Source organism: Apium graveolens, chromosome 4 (assembly GCF_009905375.1).
Source record: "Apium graveolens cultivar Ventura chromosome 4, ASM990537v1, whole genome shotgun sequence".
Lineage (NCBI taxonomy): Eukaryota > Viridiplantae > Streptophyta > Magnoliopsida > Apiales > Apiaceae > Apium > Apium graveolens.
The window spans coordinates 125,340,178-125,364,030 of NC_133650.1; the positions used below are offsets into that span (position 1 = coordinate 125,340,178).

The following is a 23,853-nucleotide window of genomic DNA, read 5'->3' on the forward strand; positions in this document are numbered from 1 at the left end:
TTATTTAACTTGATATAATATATTCTCTATGCTAGCTGGCATGGGGACTTGGATGTAGGTCATAGATTAGGAGTAGGGGCCGAATCAAGTGAAAACATCTTAATGTACTGCATTATTTAATTTCTTTATTACTGCATTTACATTTCAGTAATTTATATTCTGCAGTTCAATTGAATCCGTCTCATTCGTGAAAGAGTCTGTCTCATTTACAAAAGAGACTATCACATTCGTCTTAACAGTTAGATTATCGAACATATAGATTATGCTGCTCCATTTCATATGTATCTTCAATATATATTTACTAGTTGATAATCCGTGCGAAGCATAGATTAAAATTAAAAATTTAAATTATTATTTGTATAAAATTAAAACTTATAACCCTCTAATCCCGTGTGAAACACGGACTGAAATTAAAACTATGACTTATAAAATATTTAATTAGTACTCAGTAAAAAATTGAACGTGCTAAGAATTTATAATACATAAATGCTATTAAATTCCAAGTCTTTTTATAAAATTTCACCACATAAATATAGTTCAACACCCATAACTTTTTTACTTGTTATAAAACTCTAGAAAGGTAACTTAATTACTAATATTATTCTTTTCTGAAATAAATTGTATAATTATCATGTGAACCAAACATTTTTGTTATTCAGGATGATTTAATATTACTTGATATTTATTGATAAAATTTGTTTTAATGAAAAAGTAAATAGATATTATTTTAATTCAACTCAATTAAATTTAAATACAATTCATTAATTATCTTTGAAAAATAATTCAATTTAAAAGTAAATAGATGTCTTTTAATTTAGAAGTATAAAAATATTAGTATTTCAGTTGACATTAACTAAAAGTAGTCGATGGAGAATATAAACATTTTCGCTATATTATATAATATAATATTACTTATATTAATTGATAATTATCAATAATCAATAAGATTTGTTTTTTAATTTAAAATTAAATAGATGTTATTCTAATTATACTTAATTAAATTTAAATATAATTCATAATTATCATCAAAAAAATCATTTTAAAAATAAATAAATGTCTTTCAATTTCAAGGCATATACAGATGTAAGCGGAGAGTAACTAAACCAAGTTAAAGTTATGGAGCTGATTGGTAAAATTTAATAATTAATATAACTTAGAAATAACTATAAATGAATCAAAATAATAATTATATAGTGAATACCAAAATGTGATAATTTAATACTTTTAGCATCAAAAAAAATGTTGTTCTACTTAATTGAATTTAAATAAAATTCATAAATTATCTTTAAAAAAGTTCAATTTAAAAGTAAATATATGTCTTTCAATTTAGAAGTATAGATGTTAGTGTTTCGGAGGACATTAACGAAAAGAAAATGAAGTTTATGGAGAATATTGATTGGTAAGATTTAGTTAATTAATAATATAATTTAAAAATAACTATATATGAAACAAAATGGTAATTATATAATGTGACCAAAATTTGGTATTTTGGTATTTTGGTACTTTTAATGTCAAATATATTTAATTTAGTTTATTTAATAAATAATAAATTGTATAAATTGAAATATAAACAATTAGGAGGAGATAAATGTAATGCTAATCAATACTTTCTGACTTAAAATAGGAGTCGATTTTTTATATTTTACTAGCTTAAAACCCCTACGATGCACGGATGTACAATTTTTTTTAATATTATATAGTTTTTTAAACAAAATATTTTGAATTGAATTTTTTAAATTTGTTCATTAAATTTTTTTATTTCTAACCTTTTAAATTATATGACTTCATGATAATTATATTAATACACGTATATGTTCATGGGTTTTAAAAATATTATAGCGATTTTATAGTTTTTTTAGAATAAAAATACAATGTTTCAATTATTTTGGAACTTTAATAAAATTATTTTTTTGAGAGTTTGTTACTTAATCGATAAACTATTAGAGTTATTTGAAAAAGATAATAGTACTGATGAACGATATAATTTATTGATCATTTTATGTTTGTTTTAAAAATAATAATTATTATATTTAGTTAAAAGTTAATTTTTGGTTCATATGAATAAGATACGAATTATGTTTAATCTGATATTAATTCGATTTTTCCCGTATTAGTGGTTTCCTTTATTTTATTTTAGTCCGAAACCCATTATTACGACCAAATTCAACTAATTAAATTTAGTTTATTTTTAATTTTTTATGTCTCGATCAATAAGGTAATTTTCTTTTAGCCCGAATAATTAATATATATGATTTTATTTTAGTTGGTTAAATTATATTTTAATTTTCTTGGATGACTAATATGTGTTATTTTGTTTATCCAGTTCAATAGTATAACTTTTTAGACGGACCAGTAGTATTTATTATTTTTTCTTAACCCGATGCACATTATATCAACTAAATTTAACTAATTATATTTAGTATGCTTAAATTTATTTTAGTCCGAAATATCAATTAAAACAATATATAACTAAATATGAATTATAATTTAAAATTGGTAGAAGAAGTTGACTTTAATAACAATTAATAATAATATAGAGTTAGATATGAAATAGAATTTAAATTGATATAGGAAGTTGACTCTAATATCAATAAGAATTGGAATTGACCAATCGACTAACTGACCAATTAGATATAGAATAATTGATTAAGGATAATTAAGTAAATTCTCAAGTACCGACTGACCGACTACCAAACTTTTAATTTTTCGTCTATAATAGTATATAGTATAGATGTAAAGTGTGACTTAAAATATTGTTGGGCTTGTTTTAAAACAGCTAACCCTGCATAAGTTAAAGTCAGACGTTTAGCCCATTTAAATTGGACTTGAAGGGCTTGACAACAAAAAAAGCAAAAAAAAAAAAAATTGGACTCAAGGGTCAACAATTCGGATAACCGGTTCGGTTTCGGATCCGATCAATTCCGGATCAGATCTACTTTCGGATTATGATATATTTGAAAATCATTCGGATCGGATCAGATCAGATATGATTCGGTTCGGGTCTAATTCAGATTAAATTCGGATTAAGATCAGACAAAATTCTGTTCGGATTAAATTCGGTTCGGATATTTTCGGATCATAACTTATTTATTTTTTCAATTTTTGAGATTTAAAAAATATCTTTTTTATTTAATTTAGTATTTTAATGTAATATAATGTACTTTTACAAAAGAATATGATTAAATAAGTATGTTATCATAAACATAAAATTGTTTAAAGTATAAATCTTGCTTATTTCGGGTAATATTCGGTTCGGTTAATATATTATTCGGTTTTAATTGGTTTCAAGTTATAATCGGATCTTGCATTTCGTATTATTTTCGGTTAAATTTTTGATTCGGATATTTTCCGGATCGGTCTAAATCGGTTTCCGGATAATTATCGGATTGTATAATTCGGATCTCGGATCGAATCTCGCTTTCATGAATTTCGGTTCGGTTGTTCGGATCCAGACCCATTTTGCCGGGTCTAATTGTAGTTAATCAGCAGTAGTTGTAGTTGTAGCACTCAGCAGCAGGGCTAATTACGACTACGTTGATAGTACATCTCTTCCGTTTTATCATTTACCTCTAAACAATTATAAGCAACACATATCTGCTCCAAACTAAACTAACTTAATTTAGTCAAAGCATAATAATTCCTAATAAACTAAAAACTTCAGATAAAATTATTTTCGTGATGAATTAACTGTCAGTAGCAATGTCACTAACTGTCTATAGCATCCCTCTTACCCCTACCTAACCGCTGGCCAGATATCTAAAAGAATAGTTTGCATACAATGGTAATATTCATATTGGCTACTTATGACTTGCAGGGCAAGAGGTAATAATATGTCAAACGGGCACTGCCTGAGGAAAACAACAAGGTTTCTAACCGTTACCTTAATCTATGGCATGATAAACACATTACTCAAATATACTTAAAGATCATTTGTCCCATAAAAATATAACTCATAGCAGTTCTTTCACATTCAAACGTCATATAACTAAAAAAACAATGCAAACACTCATCAGTTTACCAATGTCCGGCCACTGACCACTGATTAATATAATTTAAAAATACAGCGACATCCACATCACGCTTAACAAAATGATAACAAAACAGATGCTTCGCCAAGTCCACCATGCACTTCAAGTTGAACATGAACCACCTGGGCCCTCACAGTCTGCATGTGTTATAGATACAATCATTAGGAATTGCAATATTTTCTTGCAATATATAGATCAGGTTTGATAAAATGTAATCAGTTATTTAGCAAAAAAAATAAATAAAAATGTAATCAGTTATAAAACAATACTTGCTTGCAATAGATTTTGATTAAATTGAAAGACATCCACCCGAGTCCACAGGAAATTATGAATGTGAATAATTTAAAGGAGAGATGCTACATAATAATAGATTATGAGGAGTTGAGCATTAAAATTAACTAATGTAGTTCAGGATAGAGATATGGAGAAAACTAAACAGTTAGCATGTATGCTCTGTACATAGACCGTGTTATCACTTGTGCTCGGCATCAGTAAGCAGCAAACTTCACATAAGGATTTTTACGGAAGTTACCAAGGGTACATCAGGGAAAAAGTCGTTTACCAATGTGGCAAAGTAAAAGTTCTTAAAAAAAAGTAATTCTTCAACCTCCCGAACTTCAGATATATAGGAAGTTGAAGGCAAGCTAAGAGAGTCATGATAGGGAACTAACATAATATGGTCCAAATGACACGTGGCATCTAATTCATAACACAAGATCTATATACATTATAATTTCAGTTTTCACATAAGCACCAAGGCATTCATGTTATCTGTTGCATCTTTTAGACACATTTAATTAGTGTCGAACCCAATTCAGTCTGGGACATGCTCTTTTGTCTTACTGGATGTCGACTTATGATATGCCCAAATTTAATATCATATGAAGCATGTAATTTATAATGAAAAATAAGGGAGGTTGCGATGGTAAGGGCAAGCGGAGGGAGTAACTTTCAACAGCGCAACACAGAGATTGTTACAGCTCTAATGTTGCCTAATGTTTAAATATTTTTCTTGTCAGACTATGTATTTGCACTTCCGTACAGTAATACAGACTACTACTCTAAATACAACATATCCACATTAACAATAAACGGCAGTCCGGTTAATTCTTTTTGACAATTATCTTTAAAGGTAATAGGAAATATAAATAAGCTCAAGTGTAACAACTGGATGATGCCTTACCAACCATGGGACGTTTTTCACAAGCCCTCGATATGGCTTTAAGAAGCCTAATTAACTTGTCTGCAGTGTATTGTGCAGCAATTAGCTCCCGCGTTGCAGCTTCACACCTTTCAAAGGCTTCCTTTACAGCTTCCCCTGGAGTTTGAGGACTCCCCATCTTCTCTAACTCTGCTTCAAATTCCCATGTAAAATGAGAGAGAGGTTATAATGTTAAAGATAAAAGCAAGTGCAAAAGAAACTTTCAATACGGCAAGAAAGGAAAATCTTTTATGTATCCCGCATATGCCAGAATTTCAAAATCTTTCTACCCTTCTAAACAATCTATTAACAGTATATCAGAAACGGTCTTTCTAATGTGTGCCCAAGGGCACACATTAGTCACTAACTCCGATAAAAATGCGCTCTTCTTATTGGTGGAATTGATGTGAATGCAGGAGGCCATTAACATTTATTATTCAACCACTAATAAGAGGAGTCCATTTTTATGGGAGTTAGTGACTATTATGTGCCCTTGGGCACAGCATATAAAATTATGTTTGACTATCCTTCCAAACTTCACTTTCATGAAAAGTTTCTCCTAGAAAACTGCTTATTTGCATAACATACCCACATATAATCTTCTCACCTTTTCTACTGACACTTTAATTATAAAAATTCAAAAAGTTGTTTTTTTTTCAAGTTGTAAGAACGCTAATATTTTAAATCATCATCTTGTACATACATGTATTTAAAAAATGGTTAGAATTATTTGAACTATTAAGAAATAACATCATTGCATTTTATATCTACACAAAAAGATCTATATTAAAGTGATAGGTTACATATAATATCCACTAATAACATTATTTAAACTAAGAGGGCCTTCTCGGCAAAAAAAAAAAACTAAGACGTTATTTGTTCCATGAACTTAATAACCTGCAGTCAATGTAACATTTGTTTTCAGCCATTTTCAGAAATGACAGTAAACATAATAAAAAGCTCAAGCACTATAACTGAAAGATGATTTACCAGTTCTGGAATACTTTTTAACAGACTCAAGCATGGCTCGAACATGGCTAACTACGTTTTCAACCTTAAAAGTTGCATCATATGCCTCCGACATTGCCACACGAGCTTTTTACGTATGCTTCAGATTTAGCTGCATCAGCTTCCTGGGGGGTCATGTTTCTAACTTTATCTAGCTCTGCTGCAATGTAGTCATCATCGGCAAGAGCTTCAGTATCACTCTCGCTTCTCCTTGGAGATTCCTTCATCTCATCAGGTGAAAGAACTTCATTTTGACTCATCAATGCAGGAAAATTATCTGTGTCCATATCAACTGATTGTGAACTTCCTGCAATCCCGTCGCAATCCTTTACCTGGAAAAACAGAAAGTATCTAGTAACCTAAAGCCTAAGACTTGATTTGTTATCCAATACAGTGTTTTTCGTGTCCTACTTATGTTTTACCCACGTTATCCACCTTATTCAGACCATGTTCTTCAGTCAGTAATATGAAGTTACCTACTAAAATAAACCACATATAGGGTAAAATATGGTTGAAAGCCGATTCAAAATACAAAGACACACTCCTTTAATTACTTTGCAACTTTACTCTTACATTGTATGGTTGAAAGCCGATTCAAAATACAAAGACACACTCCTTTAATTACTTTGCAACTTTACTCTTACATTGTTACCCTATGAAAAACATTAATTGTGATCCATGACCACAATGAAGACATCAAAATCCATATACTATCCATTACTGCTTATCTGTGTTAAGAACATGTGTGCAAGGTGCATACAGAAATGGGTACAGAATGTTCTGCAACTGCTATACAATAATCAAAATATTGAACAAAGATATTACAAGGCCTTGGGTTTTAATATAAGAAGAGACACATGTTCAGTTGTTAGAAACTTTGCTCTTACACCAGTTTACGATAGGATAAAGAGATGCAAAATATAGGTAAAAAAAGTGCATTTAACTAAACCAATGGGATGCATTTTGGAAATAACTCTTAAACCAATGGTATGTGCGTGTAATGATTTTTTTGATAGTCTTTTTGATATTAAACATTCGAATTAAGGCACTAAATTGACAAACAATCGTCCGAGTCACCAGATAATACTACTATAAATACAAATTAATCGACCGGATCTTTGAGATGCTAGTCTCTCAAACCCTCTACCGATATACAAGATAATTCGATGCCCCAAATCCTTTCCTCCTACAGCTTTCATAATACATTTTTCATTTTATTATTGACTCTTTTGTCCTTGGGCTTACGTCATGTCCTCAAGGTGGAAGGAGGGAAAACATTGATTAGTAAGTTTAATATCTTCCCAGGTGGCTTCAAAGACCGGCAGCCCTTTCCACTGAATTAAAGCTTTCTCCCGAGTTGAATGAGTAGAATTTCCTAGCTGCTTTCATGCCTAGTGTGAGTTGTTCCAGAATCTGGGATGAAAGAGGGGCTGTTCCAATAGATCTCTTGAGTTGAGAAACATGAAATGCCTAGTGAATTCTACTCGACAATGGAATCCAACTTGTAAGTTATTTTGCCTATGGACCTAGTGATAGAAAAAGGTCCATAAAAACGGCAGCTAGCTTTTCATATGGACGTTGAGCTACTGAGCTTTGACAGTATGGCTGTAGGCGTAGATACACTTGTTGGCATCAGCTAACACTTTCATACGTTGCTGAGCTTTAATAAAGTGGAAGTGCAAGTCATCCATAACCGCATCTATGTCCTGAAGCATTTCATCGAAGCTGGCCACTTGTGTGTATCCCTCTGCAACATCCCTCTACAACACGTGCGAGTTGTGGTGGATCACAACCGTGCACCACCTTGAAGGGACTGCTTTTTGTTGAACTGTGAATGGACATATTTTAGGAGAACTTAGCCCACGACAACCATCGAGCCCAAGATTTTGGTTTCTCGCCTATAAAATACCTCAGATATGTTTCTACGCATTTGTTTACAATTTCAGTTTGGCTGTCAGCTTGGGGGTGATATGTTGTGCTCCGTTCAAAGCCGCACCTTGTATCCGAAATAACTGTTGGTACCGGATTTTCACCCGTCAGTACATGAAGATTACTAAACATGACGACTACATTACTGACTTGAAATGTTGCCGCTGACACGAAGGAAGTGGACGTGAAGACTCGACGTGAACTTGAGTCGACATGATGGAAGTGGAGCTCAAAGACATGAACGTAACAGCTTCAAGACTTGGTCATAAACCGTCCTAAAAAATAGGATGTGATAATCATCTTATCTCTAAAAGATAGGATCATGGAGAATATAACTCCTACAATTAAGGCACGTGCTTATAAAAGTTAGGGGAGTAATATATTATCAAATTATAAACTAATTATTCATTCTCCACATGATATATCTAAGCTCTACACAAATCTGATGCTCGACGTCTTGGTTAAGACATGACGTTAAGGTACTCGACGGGAACGGAACTGCATGAAGAATTAGTCTTAAAATGTTCCTAAAAGCTAGGAGGGGGTTATTCCTTATCCCTAAACTATATGAATGAGTGAAGAACGTGGGAGAACAATCCAAAAACGTACATAAGTGGTAGAGAGGAGAAAAAACACAATGAATTCATTATCTACAATTTCACTACACACTTCTACTTGGACCACAATTCTACAACTTCATCTTTTATCATTATTCTCTTCATTACTCATCTAACCACGGTACTTCTTATATTATCCAGCATTATTCAGATATCTGATACAACGATACACAATCCTACATCATCTACACAAGCTACAACACCACTAATACTTAATCTCTACAACTATACACAAGAACTTGGCGTCGGGAACCTATTTTTCATAATTCTTGTATTGCATCTTCTTGTAATCTCTTGTAATCATCTTCACATCATTATAGTGGAATTATTTCGGTTGGGTCGTCCCACCTCCGGGTTTTTACCCTTTTACGGGGGTTTTCCGCGTCACCATTTGCTTGTGTCGATTACTTTTATCGTTCTTATTCTTACTTTCTTGCTTTAATTACTTAAACACTAAATCGTATTAGACTTAGCTTTTAACCCGTAAATTTTGGTAAAAACAATTGGCGCCGTCTGTGGGAAATTAGCTAAGAGTTTATATGATTTTTAACATGGATGATACTTCTACACATAGACAAATCAACGTGATGACGTGGATATGAATTGAGACATGGTTTCATATATTGAATTGATTCAATATGACATGTAATTTATTTATTTAAAAAATGAGGCACTCAAGATGAAGGTTGGATCCATGAAATCATAAAAAATGAAAAGGTTGATAATACAAAGTGTGGTATGACGACTAGACGTTGACGACATCTACTATGTCGAAAAAACAAACCATAAGGAGGACACTTTTATCATCTACCTTGAGGTTCCTATGTTACAAAAAATGAGATTACAAAAAAGGAATTACAACAGTGAAAAGATATGCAAGCCATTTTTATTGTACAAATTTGATTTAAAGAAGACGGACATGAAGATTCTGAAAATTACTATCATTTTAGTAAGAAGTCGACGAAACATAAGTCGAAAGGTTGTTGTCTTTCGTGAGTATGGGTATGAGGCTACTTTGGCGATAAACGATAAGAGGAAAAAGTCAATTTTATACGGAGACATACATATTTTTATGACATGTCCATATACCAACATAATGTACACCCGATAATGGTGTCCGACTTCATCAGCTTGACAGAATTACATATTGGCATGAAGATCAATATGACATATTGGCATGAAGATCAATATGACGACAGTGTATAAGTTGGTGACATTTCTGGAGATGTCCAACGGCTCTAACCTGAGTTGAATTTAAACTTTACACACAAAAAAATACGACGACAAGAGTCAAAACACCCACTGGTCATGACGACAATTCTAGAAAACTTGTTGAAATTCAGCTTGATGATAGGGGACATGAATGTCGTTATTGGATAAGACGTGACACCACAGATAAAGTTCAACTTGATTGATTTTATGACGAAAATAATGGACGCCTTTGCTTGGGAACATGACGACATGAAGGGTACCAATCCTGACGTGATCACACACAAGTTTAATGACAAGTCAAATGATGTACATGTCAAATAGGAACTAAACATAGATTAATTAGTAAATGAAACTATAAATCACACATATTTGACATTATCATCAATGTGACAGTTGGACATGAGATCTTGACATGATGATCGACATGACGGGTAGACACAAACTCTTGACATGATAATCGACATGACGGCTGGATACAAACTCTTAACATTTCTGGAGGCATAAATGGTCATAACTAGATTCAAGTCCATCCTCTAAATAGAGAGAATATGACTTTTATAACGGATAGGGGCATCTATTGCTACTTGACCTTGCTATTTGGTCTAACAAGTTTCGATGCGAGATTTTAACGTCTTGTCGACAAGATGTTTAAAACTCAAATAGGACATACAATGGAACAACTCCTAGAGATTTAGAAATTGGACACATTCAAGAAAACTATGGTGTGTTACTCATTTTGATCGATGATGTTACTGGATGGGAAACCTACAAGTTGTCCAAACTTGACAACATAGATTCCGAAGAGTTGGATTGTTCTCCATTTGAAAGCGTACTTCAAGTAATCTCTTTTCATGCTTCTCTGTCATTCCTTTGTTATTCCACTTACTTTCAAATAAATCATTAAAACATTATGCTAACTGTCTTCACTTTCCTGAACGTACTTTCAAATGTTATTTTTTACGCTGAATTAAATAAAATAGGTTTGATACCTATAATATCATCATGTTGTTATATTGATGAATTTCATTAGATGTTTGATTGATGTTTGCCATGATACATTAATTTATATTTCACTGGTGTAAAGTGGGGAACTCATTACTCTCTCTTGGCATGATATCATTCACGTACTTATTAATTATATGTAGATCTTTCATTTATGCATGTGATTTACATATCATGATGCCATGTTAATTCTTGTTATTTTTCATTCAAACTTCACAAGCATGTATTAAACTCTTAGATTTAGCATGACATAATGAGACGTAAATATGTATATCTAATATGAATCAATTTCACCTTAGATTCACAAGTAGTTGTTATACTGTCATGACTTCGTGACATGATCATAATTTCTTGTCATCACGTCCTAACTATTGAATGTTGTCGTATTAATCAATCAATACCTTGTGGCCAAACATAAATTAGTTTGTGCGTGACAAATCAAAATAATTTCTGATTGAACATATTTCGTATCCGGATGTTATTTTTATTCTTATTTTCTTTATCTTTGTTATTTTATATCGAAATGTATTGATTTTACGATCAATGAATGATACTTTTGTCATGCGTAATATGCTTCTAAACATAAATTATTTTATAATGAATTCATCATGATATCTTCGTACATAATTATTGCATCAACAATATCGACTAGTTAAATAAAATACATGTGAGAAGGTATGAGTCAGATGTGTGTGATGTCACCTAAAAGTGATAACCCATGAGCCTATGCAAAATTAGAAATATAATATTACCTTCAAGATTACTATGAAGACAAGACACATGAATGCACAATATTGAGGAGGGAAATTCAAGTACTCTTCAAGAAAGGCTACATGACAGAGAACATGTCGAGATGTGAGAACGAGTACGATAAGAGGGAGACGACACCTCCGAAATGACAACCCCCACCTTCACGGAACTCTAGAAATATGGTTGATCATGTCAAACACTTGACTAAATCTTTGGAGTTGACATCTCCAACATTATTTAAAGACGTGTAAATATTAACATGATGACTAACTTCTTGAAAAAAATCATTTCATATTCATTAGGTAAGTGCAAAATGTTCCACAACATATTACAACAGAACAAAAGATTATATTTGATGGAGCAACATGAATAAGCCTTCACACAATTAAAGGTGTACTTGACAACTATGATCTCACAACCCTGATGATTTTGTGGCTGATTTCAATCCAAGTCTTTTGACACAACTAAATGGAAAAGTGAAATAAGGCATGACAGCCGTAAATGTCAATGGATATGATTGGGACTTGTCTTGAAATCGCCATAAGGGGACACCAAAGCATACTACATATGTCGTGATATTAAGGAGACGAACAACAAGAACATGCACGACAGATTAAAAATCGGCTTAAGAACCGCAAGAAAACAGAAAGTTGACTATATACGGTCAAAATCTCTCACTGAATATGAATCATTTCAAAAAATGTGAAGAACAAAAGTCGGGAAGAAGCTAGCTTAATTAAAATTTTCAATTTTGTAATAACCCCAATTTTTGGAAATTTCTGAAACCCTTATGAATAGTGTTTTTGCTGAATGAGAAAACTGTTCATGCCACGCTATGTAGGGGTTCTGTTATTGATCTTATGGGATATTATTAGTACTCTATGTAGTATATAAGTGTATGTAAAGATCGTCAGAATCCAATTCCGAACACTTTGGTTTTTCCCGGAAATCCACAAGATACGGAGAGAATTGAGTATAAGGTAACAGGATAAAAAGGATTTAAATTAAAGGATTATAATAGAGGATCATAAAAAGGAATATAATGTATTGAGAAAGGTTAAGGGAACCTAAGTAATAAGATCCCGGGTATGATCCTTCAAACGATAAACGAGAACGAAAGTTAAGCAAACCGTATAACAGATCAGCGGTCATTAGGCAAACGATTAGGAAGTTAATCAAAGGGATTAGGGGGAATGATGTCATCCAACCAATAGAAAGAGGACAAGGAAGGGAGGATGACATCATGAGGATGACATAAGCATGACATGGGAAGGAAGGAGGTGTGGTGGCTTTGTAACCACACAAATCCAAGGGCAAGAAGGTAATTGACTAAAGCAAGCACAAAAACCAATCAACCAAGCCAAGTAAAATCATTTTCATCAAAAATCAAAAGCAACCAAGGCTTTGTTCTTCATTGCTCACGGCTTTTCACTATTCAAAAGGCAAGAGAAATTCAAAATCCAAGATCCAAGCTTCCTAAATTGGTAAGATAATTCCCTAATCATCTTCATGCTTAGTTAGGACTATATCATGAGTTTAAGCCATTAATTCCTTCTCAATCTTCTTCATTTAATCAAAGAAGAAGACAATGAATAGTGTTTTCAAGTTTTTAACTTGAACTTTTTCTTGTTTTTCTTGAAGATCCAAGCATTCTTAAGACTTCTCAAAGCTTCTTAAGGCTTCCTAGCTCCACCCACCACTTCAAGGAAGGTATACCATCTCCAAACCCTAGATTCCTATATATTATAAGATGATTTTGATTAGTGGGTTGATATTGTAGTTTGTTGTTATGATTTAGAGTTTGGGATTTGGAATGGTAGTGAAATGGAATGGTAATTGTTGTGGTTTTGATTTAAAGGAACTTAAGTATGATTAAAGTTAAGTTTAGGCATAAGTATGAATGATTAAATTGAATTGGTTGGGGTTGTTATGATGTGATAAGGATGGATGTTGGTTGTATGTTGGATTTGAGGTTGGTTTGTGGTTGGTTTTGTATGGTTTAAAATTGGGAAATCGCGTAAACATAGCCGTCGTAACGTCCGATTTTCTTTGGACTGTTTTTGTGCATAGCATTATGACCCGAGAACCCCCTGCTAGATTATGACCACTGCCATGTTTAGATAGCTCATGTTACGAGCTTCGTTTTGATATGTAGTTCGTTCGATTCCGATGCACGGTTTAGGAGAAACGACCGTTTCAAGTAACGGCGTTTCGCGAACGAAACTTTTTCCCTCGCCTTACTTTGAAACATAGGTTAGAGACCAAAAAGGGTTAATTAATGTATGAAACATTTATGGTAAGTGTGTTAGGCAGTTGGTAAGACACTCGCGAAGGAATCGCTTTAAAACTCGTAAAGGTTAAATTATTAAAAATGGTGGAGCCGAGGGTACCCGAGTGACTTAAGCAAATCAGTGAGCGCAAAACAAGCGTTAGAGTCTAAGTTAGTTAAAGTATAGATTTACAAGTGATTTTGGTTTAATTCCAACTTACTTGTTGTTTATAGGTTATCAGACTCGTCCCGAGCCTTTCTCACCCCCAAGTCGCTCAGGCAAGTATTCTATCCGTTATACTGTTGTTGTGATGTATACATTTGTATATGCATGATCTTGCGATAAATGCATATTGGTTATTTAGCAAATTCTTGCGATATATTGTAGCATGTGATATGGTATATATGCATGCCTATTTCATATTCTTGAAATATATATCTGTTGGTTCAGTTGATAATACCTATGCTAGAGGATAGCGGTAATTTGCATATACCCTTAGTATAGGGACCCAAAGGTGAAAACATTTTCTAAAACCGGGAGTCGAGGATCCCGAGTAGATTTTATATATATATATTTATATATATATATGGTTATAGTTTTCAAAACTATTAATCGAATAAGGTTTATTCGATAACTTTATATTATTTAATGAATATTATTTCGAATATTCATTCGAGGGCTTATGATTCAGCTTATTTATTTATTGAATATTATTTCGAATATTCATTCGAGGGCTTATGACTCAGCTTATTTATTTATTGAATATTATTTTGAATATTCATTCGAAGGCTTATGACTCAGTTTATATTATTTAATGAATATTATTTGAATATTCATTTGAGGATCTATGACTCCGATTATTTGTCGAGGTATATTCTTTATTTTATTAAAGAATAAGGTGTCAATAATCAAACTTATTTTCGATTATTCAAATAAAGATAGTACTTTCATATAAGTATATCTTTGGTTATTTAATACTCGTTTTAAGTATAAGTTTTAATACTTCTACTTCAATTATTTTTATAAAGATTATTCTTTAATGGGATTATTATTTAAATATTAATATTCAGTCATTTTTTAAATATTCTGGGGACTGATTTACTTCATTAAATCAGTTTTACTCCAAACACTCTTTAAAGTGTTTTCGAGTCTTTAAAATGATTTTCAAAAGATAGAGCGGATCCCAAAACTATTTTTATATTTAAGATCTTCCTTTTAAAAAGGGGATTTAAATACTCGCTCAAAACATGGGGGATCCGGCTCGGTGGTGTGTTTTATATTCGCAACAAGGTTGCTGTCTTGGTAAAAGAGTTTTTGATTACTTACCCAATATTCGGGAAGTAAAATTCTTGGAACAAGTTAATCCATTAACAGGCATCGCCTGGGAAATATCGGTGAGTTTTCCTTTCCAACTAGATACGACTTCTTGGTGGAGCCGTATCAACAAGTTTCTACTTGGGGAAAGGGGGAAACGAGCTTTACGTTTCAGAGTCATGGATTTCATCTGAACTAGGAGTGGCGTAAGTGGTCGAGTAGCGCCGGCCTAGCCTTATTATATTGTCCCAAATGGCCTGGAAGTTCCGCTAAGGCGGTCCATTCCTTAGGAGTTCAGTGTTCGGTTGACAAGTAAATCCGACAGGTTCTCCTCTACATGTAGAAAATGGTGGGGTTGTACTACTACGACTGATCATCGTAAGTGGTCTTCCTGGCGCGGTAAACTCCCGTAATGAGTTCATCATCCATTTGGATAATTCTGCAACACTACCCGTAGCATTTCGATCGAAAGGCTACTAATGGGTGGTTGCCGAAGCATTGACAGGGTCAAACATTTTTATTGGTGTATCCATTGAATGAAGTATCTCGTAACTTCATCTCTTTTCAAAATATTTCAAAGATCAAATATTTTCAAGTTTTATTTGTGGTCTCATCTACGGGATGACCTCGTGAATTTTATTATACTTTGAACAGTGGTAGTTCAAGTAGCTTTATAAATGATATAAGTATAGTGAAGTATTTGGTAACTTCATCCCTTGTTTTAAAACTTATATCCAGTAAGTAATTACCTTACTCACGATAAAGATTCTAGTAAGTATCCATTTAGATACTTATATTATTGTTATCACTATGTATTATCTTGCGAGCTGTAAGGCTCACTCTTGCTTTATTTCTTCATCACACAACAACAGTTAGGAAGGATGGCCAGACTCCAGCAGACCCAGCGCAAGCGCGTGGGAAGCGTCCCTCGTCTTCCCGATGATGTCGTAGCTGCTATAGCTGCAGAGGTAGATCTATTGTAGATCAGACCATCTACTTTTGAGAATCAATTATGTATAATTATAACTTGTGGCAAATAATGGCAATTAACTGTAAATTTATCAAGTAATCATTTTGGGTTGTAATAACTTTTAAATTGTGGATTCAAAGACTTGTACTTATTTGAATTTCATCTCTGAGACTATAACGGGTTGTGGTGTGTGTTAGTGTGGGGTCACAGCATAAGGTTGTTTATTATTAATTAAGTGAAGTGTTATTGTGGAAAGAAAGACCGTGACGACCCGGATCCCCGACCCCGGATCTGGGGGTGTTACAAATTTTCTACAAGTTGAATTTCATGTATTCGATATACGATGATTTCCAAGAGAGTCCTACATACAATTTAACGACTAAGCTGGAATAGGAGAAACATTTGGACGTCTCAAAATATTCAATTTTTTGATCATAGATGTCTCCAAACCACCAGTTGAGAGAGATGACACCTTAGAAGAAATTAGGAAAGTTACAACCTGACACTAACACGACAGCTTGAATACAACAACTACTGACATCCAACCTATCAACAAAGATGAAACAAGTGTGCTAAGAATAAAATCAACTACGGAATTCCTACAAAGATGTTTAAAAATTAAATAAGCTTAATATTATGACCCATTGACAGAAGATGATAGTAGTAAAGTAAAACTAGTCCATGGCTTGGACACAATTGACAAATGCTGCGACATAGAGCTTACTGCCTTATAATAATGGACGGGAACCAAACTCTGGGAAGATGAAATGTGATCCAGTTGAAGGCATATCATGTTTAATATCGTTGTGAGACCATCTTTTCAATTACTCTAACATGGTACGTTCCTCTTTAAACTATTTTCATCTATGTTTTAAGTTCAACAAGTATGCGACGTGATTGTATTTTTGTGAATACTATATGATGTCCTCTTTACAAGTAAATTTATGGTTTTCATGACTTATGTGAAAGTATGCTTGATTATGTGTGTTTGTTATAATACATGTCCGATAAGCTTATCTACAACACCTTTATACTTATGCTACACTCACGGTTTCTCCTTTACATGTCGCATTTCGTTAATTCATATGCATTGCATATTATTATAGTATGTATAGTACTCTATACATACAATGAATATGACGCATATGACTACACCCCATACAATAAATGAAGGTCATCGTATCTTCACTCTACGATTATAAAGGACTGATTATCCTACTACGATATATCGACAGGGGCAAACCCTTACCTACATGAAATAGAATAAGGGATATAACATCCTGTTTTATTTATTTTTAACATAGAAACTACGAATAATAGGTGAGCTTCAAGAGGGAAAGGCCTCTTAGCCACTATACGAGTGCATGCACCAACGTAAGACAACGAAACGCCAATGAAAAATATCGAAATATTAACGAAAGACAATGAAATATTAATGAAAAATAATGAAATATTAATGAAAGACAATGAAATATTAATGAAAGACAGCGAAATGTCAACGAAAGACAATGATATTAACGAAAAACAACGAAATAATTACGTAAGACATCGGAATATCAACATAAGATGACAAAGTAATAACGAAAGATGACTAAATAATGACGTATTCTACGAGAAGTCCAAACCTTTTACTTTGCTAAAAATGAACATATGGATACACATTGTATGACGTTCAAAGCATTTAGAGAACATCAGCAACAACATATCATTTTTTGGAACAATATGAATTCATTAGCTAAGGTGTTATACTTAAGGAATTGCAAGCAAAGTATGTTGCAAGCGAAAGCAACTTAATGTTACCACAAAAGTTCGAATTGAAGAAAATAAAAGACAAGATCCCCCGCTTGAAAGCGAAATAGGGACTAAAGTATCACAAAAACCACGACGAGGAACTAAGTTCGAAATTTAGACATCAAATGAGTCTGGAATACTTAAGTAAAAAGATACGATAAGAAGACTAAATCACTTGTCTTCAGGAGCATCATCTCGTGGAGACTTTTCTTTATCACCATCACCGTTACCACCAAATTCATCCATACTAAAAGCATCATCAGGGAAAGACTCGTTATAGATCTTCACTGTTTCAGCAATATCCCAGGATCTCCATTCCCCTATATATCTTCAAAATTGAAGCAACCTACTTTGGTATTACACGAATCTTTTCATCACAGTTGGCTTCTTTAGGTTGCAACAACAGTGACATCAGGTTAGATTCTTCTCTAACTTTTGCACTTTCATATCAAGTACGCTTCATGTTGGACTGTTGTTATATGTTTTGCACATTCTCCACACCTTAAGAGGAACGATTTCCTTCAAAGAGATTAATGAACATGGAGAGCAAGTAAAGTATCTTGAACAACATACACATATCAGACACAAACGAGTACAATTAATCAACAACATCATGAAAAGTACAAAAGTGAGGCAACAAGTAAAATGCCCAACAATTTGTGATAAACGAGAATCGAAGAGTACACACAGATGCTGATTTTACAAATATCGCAATATGAAAATAACTTGGATGCAAATTTTCGTAACTCCAAACAACCGAGAATGTTCACATCATCGAGAGACATGTACAATGGCTGGACAATTTGTCTATGATAAACTAGATTACAACAAGCAGATCTACCTGCAAGCCTACTCGACAAGATTTGATTACTTCATCAGAAAAAAAGTCAATACGAAGGTACATACTTATCAAGACAGTAACTGCACGACCTAAGAAGATCAAGACATTACAACGATAGATCAAGAAAACGCACATACAACTTGAGCCATAAGCCGAACAGATGAAATATTAGATCAGAACTTCAAGAGAAAACTACTGAAAAAAAGATAATATATCACTCATGTACACATCAACATGTTTAGAAGTTGCACGCGTCAACCTGACAGTTGAAAGGAATATGTCCTAAGTCCAATCATGTACTAGGATTTAGGAATAACTTCCTGTGTAATCTGTTTTGATTTCATTAATATTAATAAAAGACTTGTTTTGTTTTTATTACGGGCTCTATCTATTTAAGTGTTTAAATAAGATATACCATAGTTTAGAGTAAAGCTTTTTATGGATTATGATGAGATCACAATAGTGAGACCTAAAAGATGATAACTCTAAACTTAAATAGTTCCTGATCATAGGATTACTAACTAATAATTAATAATCCGCAAAGATCGGTACATACTATGCTTGCTTCATTATGAAGGATGTCTGTTCTCATAGACATTTGTGTGGTGACACTATAACTAGTATGTAGGTGCTTATTATAGAAAAGTTCACTGAACATGAGTCGCACAGCTGAACAACTGATGGAGTTCACTCACGTGTCAGCAGTTATTCACATAGTGATAGTTGTACAAGTATCCTTAGACTTGAGGTCATCATAGTCATCTTGTGTACACTGAACTATGCTTTGGTTTAGTTCTTAGTCTCTAGGGACAATTATTAGGGCTCTACTGGGTATAGGAATTTGTACACGAAGATAGTGTGATCAATATGAAAGGAATATGTCCTAAGTCCAATCATGAATTAGGATTTAGGAATAACTTCCCGTGTAATCTGTTTTGATTTCATTGATATTAATAAAAGACTTATTTTGTTTTTATTACGGGCTCTATCTATTTAAGTGTTTAAATAAGATATACCATAGTTTAGAGTAAAGCTTTTTATGGATTATGATGAGATCATAATAGTGAGACCTAAAAGATGATAACTCTAAACTTAAATAGTTCCTGGTCGTAGGATTACTAACTGGTAGTTAATAATCCGCAGAGATCGGTACATACTATGATTGCTTCATTACGAAGGATGTCTGTTCTTATAGACATTTGTGTGGTGACACTATAGCTAGTATGTAGGTGCTTATTATGGAATAAGTTCACTGAACATGACTCGCACAGCTGAACAACTGATGGAGTTCACTCACGTGTCAGCAGTTGTTCACATAGTGATAGTTGTACAAGTATCCTTAGACTTGAGGTCATCATAGTCATCTTGTGTACACTGAACTATGCTTTGGTTTAGTTCTTAGTCTCCAGGGACAATTATTAGGGCTCTTCTGGGTATAGGAATTTGTACACGAAGATAGTGTATGATCAATAAAGGATCTACCCCTTCCAGTGAAGGAAGCGAATGTTCAAGGCTGATCCACTTATGCTAGTTCAGGAATCTCCGGCCAGAGTGAATGAAATTAGAAAGGAGTTTCTAATTTGCATAGAACTACGCATAGTAAATGGTAAGCAAGTGATTAAATTAGATAGGCTTGACACAAGATCCATGCCTTGTATTTAATCGGGACATTGTAGGGTAGAAGGAGTTTATTGTACGGTAACTATTCACTGAATAGGTTCTTGGTATTCTAAGCAGTGAATTCATATTATCCGGATAGTCGCGATATGCTGAGAAGTATCCCTCACGATGTAGAATAAATGTGATTAATTAATTAATCATATTTAATAAATTAGAGAATTTATATAAATAATGATAAAATATTTTTATTATTATTTATTTCTACTACCGGCTTAATATTGAACCTACAGGGTCACACCATAAAAAGAGAATGATTTAATGGTGGAGGAATTAATTAATAATGGCTAATAATTATTTATTTGTGAAATAAATAATTAATTGGAAAATTTAATAATTGATTAAATGAGATTTAATTGATTATAAATTAATTAAGAAAAGTTCTTAATATTATTAATTAAGGATTTAATTTTTGGAAATTAAATCAAGAGAGATAATTATTTCTAAAGTGTTTAGAAAAAGGATTAATAATTAAAAGGTGTTTTAATTATTAATGAGAATAATAAATGGGATAATAATAATAATATTTATGGGAAAATTTCAGCTGAAAATTTTGCCTATAAATACACTATTATAGACCCTATTTTTATTGGAACCCCAAAACCCAAAAAGTTTGGAAAACCCAATTCTCTCCACCTCCTTCCTCCTCCTTAACATCGTTTTCTTGGTGGATACCGGTGGAGTGCTTCACACTTGAGGAGCAACTGCTAAGGATCTCTGATCGTTGTCTCCGAATTATTTTAAAGGTTAGATTCGATCCCTCGAATTTTTATTCATGATCTGTATGCTTTTATTTGGATTTTATGTGTGTAAAAGTGTTTTTCCATGCCCCCGATGCGATTAAAATCCAACAATGGTATCAGAGCATAGGTTGTATGCATATAGATCTGTGGTAAAAGTTTCAGAATTTTATGTGCTTGTATGAATTAATTATGATTTTTACAAGTTATATCATGGATTAATTTTGTCTGATGAGAAATCGTTTCTCAGAATTATTTTGAATGTTGATCTGGGTTCTACAAGTGTTGTAGATCGTCTGGGTATTTTTTCATAATTTTATGATGTATAGATTTTTTATTATGATTTTTTGAAGTTCTTGTAATTAAATTCGTAATTAAATAAGTATAAATATATGTATATATAGTATATATATATGTTTGTATTATGCATCTGCCTTTGCTGTTTGTCTGCTCCTTGTCTGTCTGTACGGAGATCGAGAATGTCAGGCGCACGGAATTCCGTGCGGGAAAAAGACGGCGGCTGCTGCAGAGAAAAAAAAATAGAGGTGTCACGCATTCCGGGAATGCGTTACACACCTGTGGCGCATTCACGGAATGCGTTACACCTTTTAATGGCTTAAAAGGGTTGTAACGCATCACCGGAATGCGTTACAGGGCTTGTAACGCGTTCCTGTAATGCGTTACAGCCCGACTGTTTACATTAAAATTGATTTTTTGGGAGTTTCGTAACTCCGTTTTAGGCGTGCAATATACCGTTGGATTCGTTTTTCCGAGACGGATCTAATGGAGTGATCAATTTTAGTTTATATAAAAGTTTTGAACTGTTTATATTTCCGAAAGTGTTTTTAAGCTATTTTTGACTGTTTGAATTGCTTTTAAATGCTTCATGTGATACATAGAGATGTATATTGCTTAGACTAATGTGCTAGATGATGTAACATGCCTACCTTGATGTTTATTCATTTTTATATATGTGATATATGCTTAGTTTATCATGCGATGATAGATTTAGGTGAACTTAAATGAACATAAGGCGTTTGTTAGACAACCTAGTATAGTGAAATTGTTTCATAACCTTAATAATAATATTATGAATACAATCATGAGATTCTTGTGTTTATGAAACACGTAATTGAATATGAATTTTCGATATGAGAGAAAGGATGATTCTGTCAACAACAGATTTCTATCTGTAAGAAAGGGTTATTAAGTGACACCTCTTGACAATGCTCCACCCGATCTGGGAATCATCTGATTATTGATTATTGATTTGAAATATTTAATTTAAAAGGAAGAATCTCTTTATAATATGATTATTATTGTAACGTAATATAATCCCTCTAAAATTAAATAATATCAAGTAGTAATTGGCCAATGACACAACGGGCTTGTGTCGATCATAGCCTTCCAACATGATAGAAAGTAGTTCTTATTTTTAAATCATTGTCGTTTTGTGCCACAGCCGAGGGCTTTGATTTCCAAATAAGAAATACTTGTCTATTACGTAGAGATGTGTACATTGAATAAGAATCTAAAGGTCGTTACGTGCCACAGCCGTGGGCCTTTGGGGACTGATTCAACTGTACGGAATGTTGGGTTAGACTTGACTTAGAATATTGAGTTTGTCGTGCCACAGCCGTGACTCAATTATTCAAGAGGCTAAAGTTTTATTAGGGAATAACATTAGATGTAATTGACAAGAGTTGTCTGCCTATTGAACATTACATGGCGTTTCGTGCCACAGCCGGGGTTGTGTAATGGAATGTAGGATCCCTATTCCCACTAGCATTATGAATGCTTAATTTTTCACGTAGGGGGTTGAATAAATTAGGTAAACTAGTGGGAGCCACTTATGAATAAAGACCCGATTCATATAGTGTTTTAAAATGAAATCGAATATTTGCTAAGTGTTGTTATGTGTTTATCATTTACAGATTTACTTTGTACGTCATGTCTTCTGCACTATCACTCAGGAGCATACTAGATGCTCACAAGTTGACTGGTCCTAATTATGCTGACTGGCTTCGAAACTTGAGAATTGTTCTCAGGATTGAGAAGCTGGAATACGTGATTGACTCATCTAAGCCTACTGAACATGCTAGTGATGCACATAATGATGATCATGTTGTGTATCGTAGGTGGATAGATGATGCAAATGTTGCTCAATACATCATGCTAGCTTCCATGAACATTGAGCTACAGAAGCAACATGAGCATATGGATGCACACACTATCCTCATGCATCTACAAGAGTTGTATGATGTGGCAGGGAGGACAGCTCGATATCGAAGGAGCTGTTCGGTTGTAGGATGTCTGAGGGATCATCTGTGAATGACCATGTACTTAAGATGATCAATTTGATTGAACGTCTTGGACAACTTGGTTTTGCCATGGATGGGGAGCTGAGCCAAGACTTGGTCTTGCAATCGCTTCCGAGTTCGTTCTCGTAGTTTGTTGTGAACTTTCACATGAATAAGTTGGATGTCAGCCTTCCTGAACTCCA

General features: G+C 33.3%; 1 long non-coding RNA gene across 1 annotated transcript in view; it reads right to left on the bottom strand.

The window, feature by feature from the left end:
* Positions 1 to 5,225: 5,225 nt before the first annotated feature.
* Positions 5,226 to 23,853, bottom strand: part of LOC141716882 (uncharacterized) — a 28,813-nt gene continuing 10,185 nt past the window's right edge. Inside the window, exons 2-3 of the long non-coding RNA XR_012573404.1 lie at positions 6,220 to 6,569; positions 5,226 to 5,379 (exon numbers count right to left, since the gene is read on the bottom strand). This is a non-coding gene — a long non-coding RNA (uncharacterized LOC141716882). The remainder of the gene's footprint in view (positions 5,380 to 6,219; positions 6,570 to 23,853) is intronic.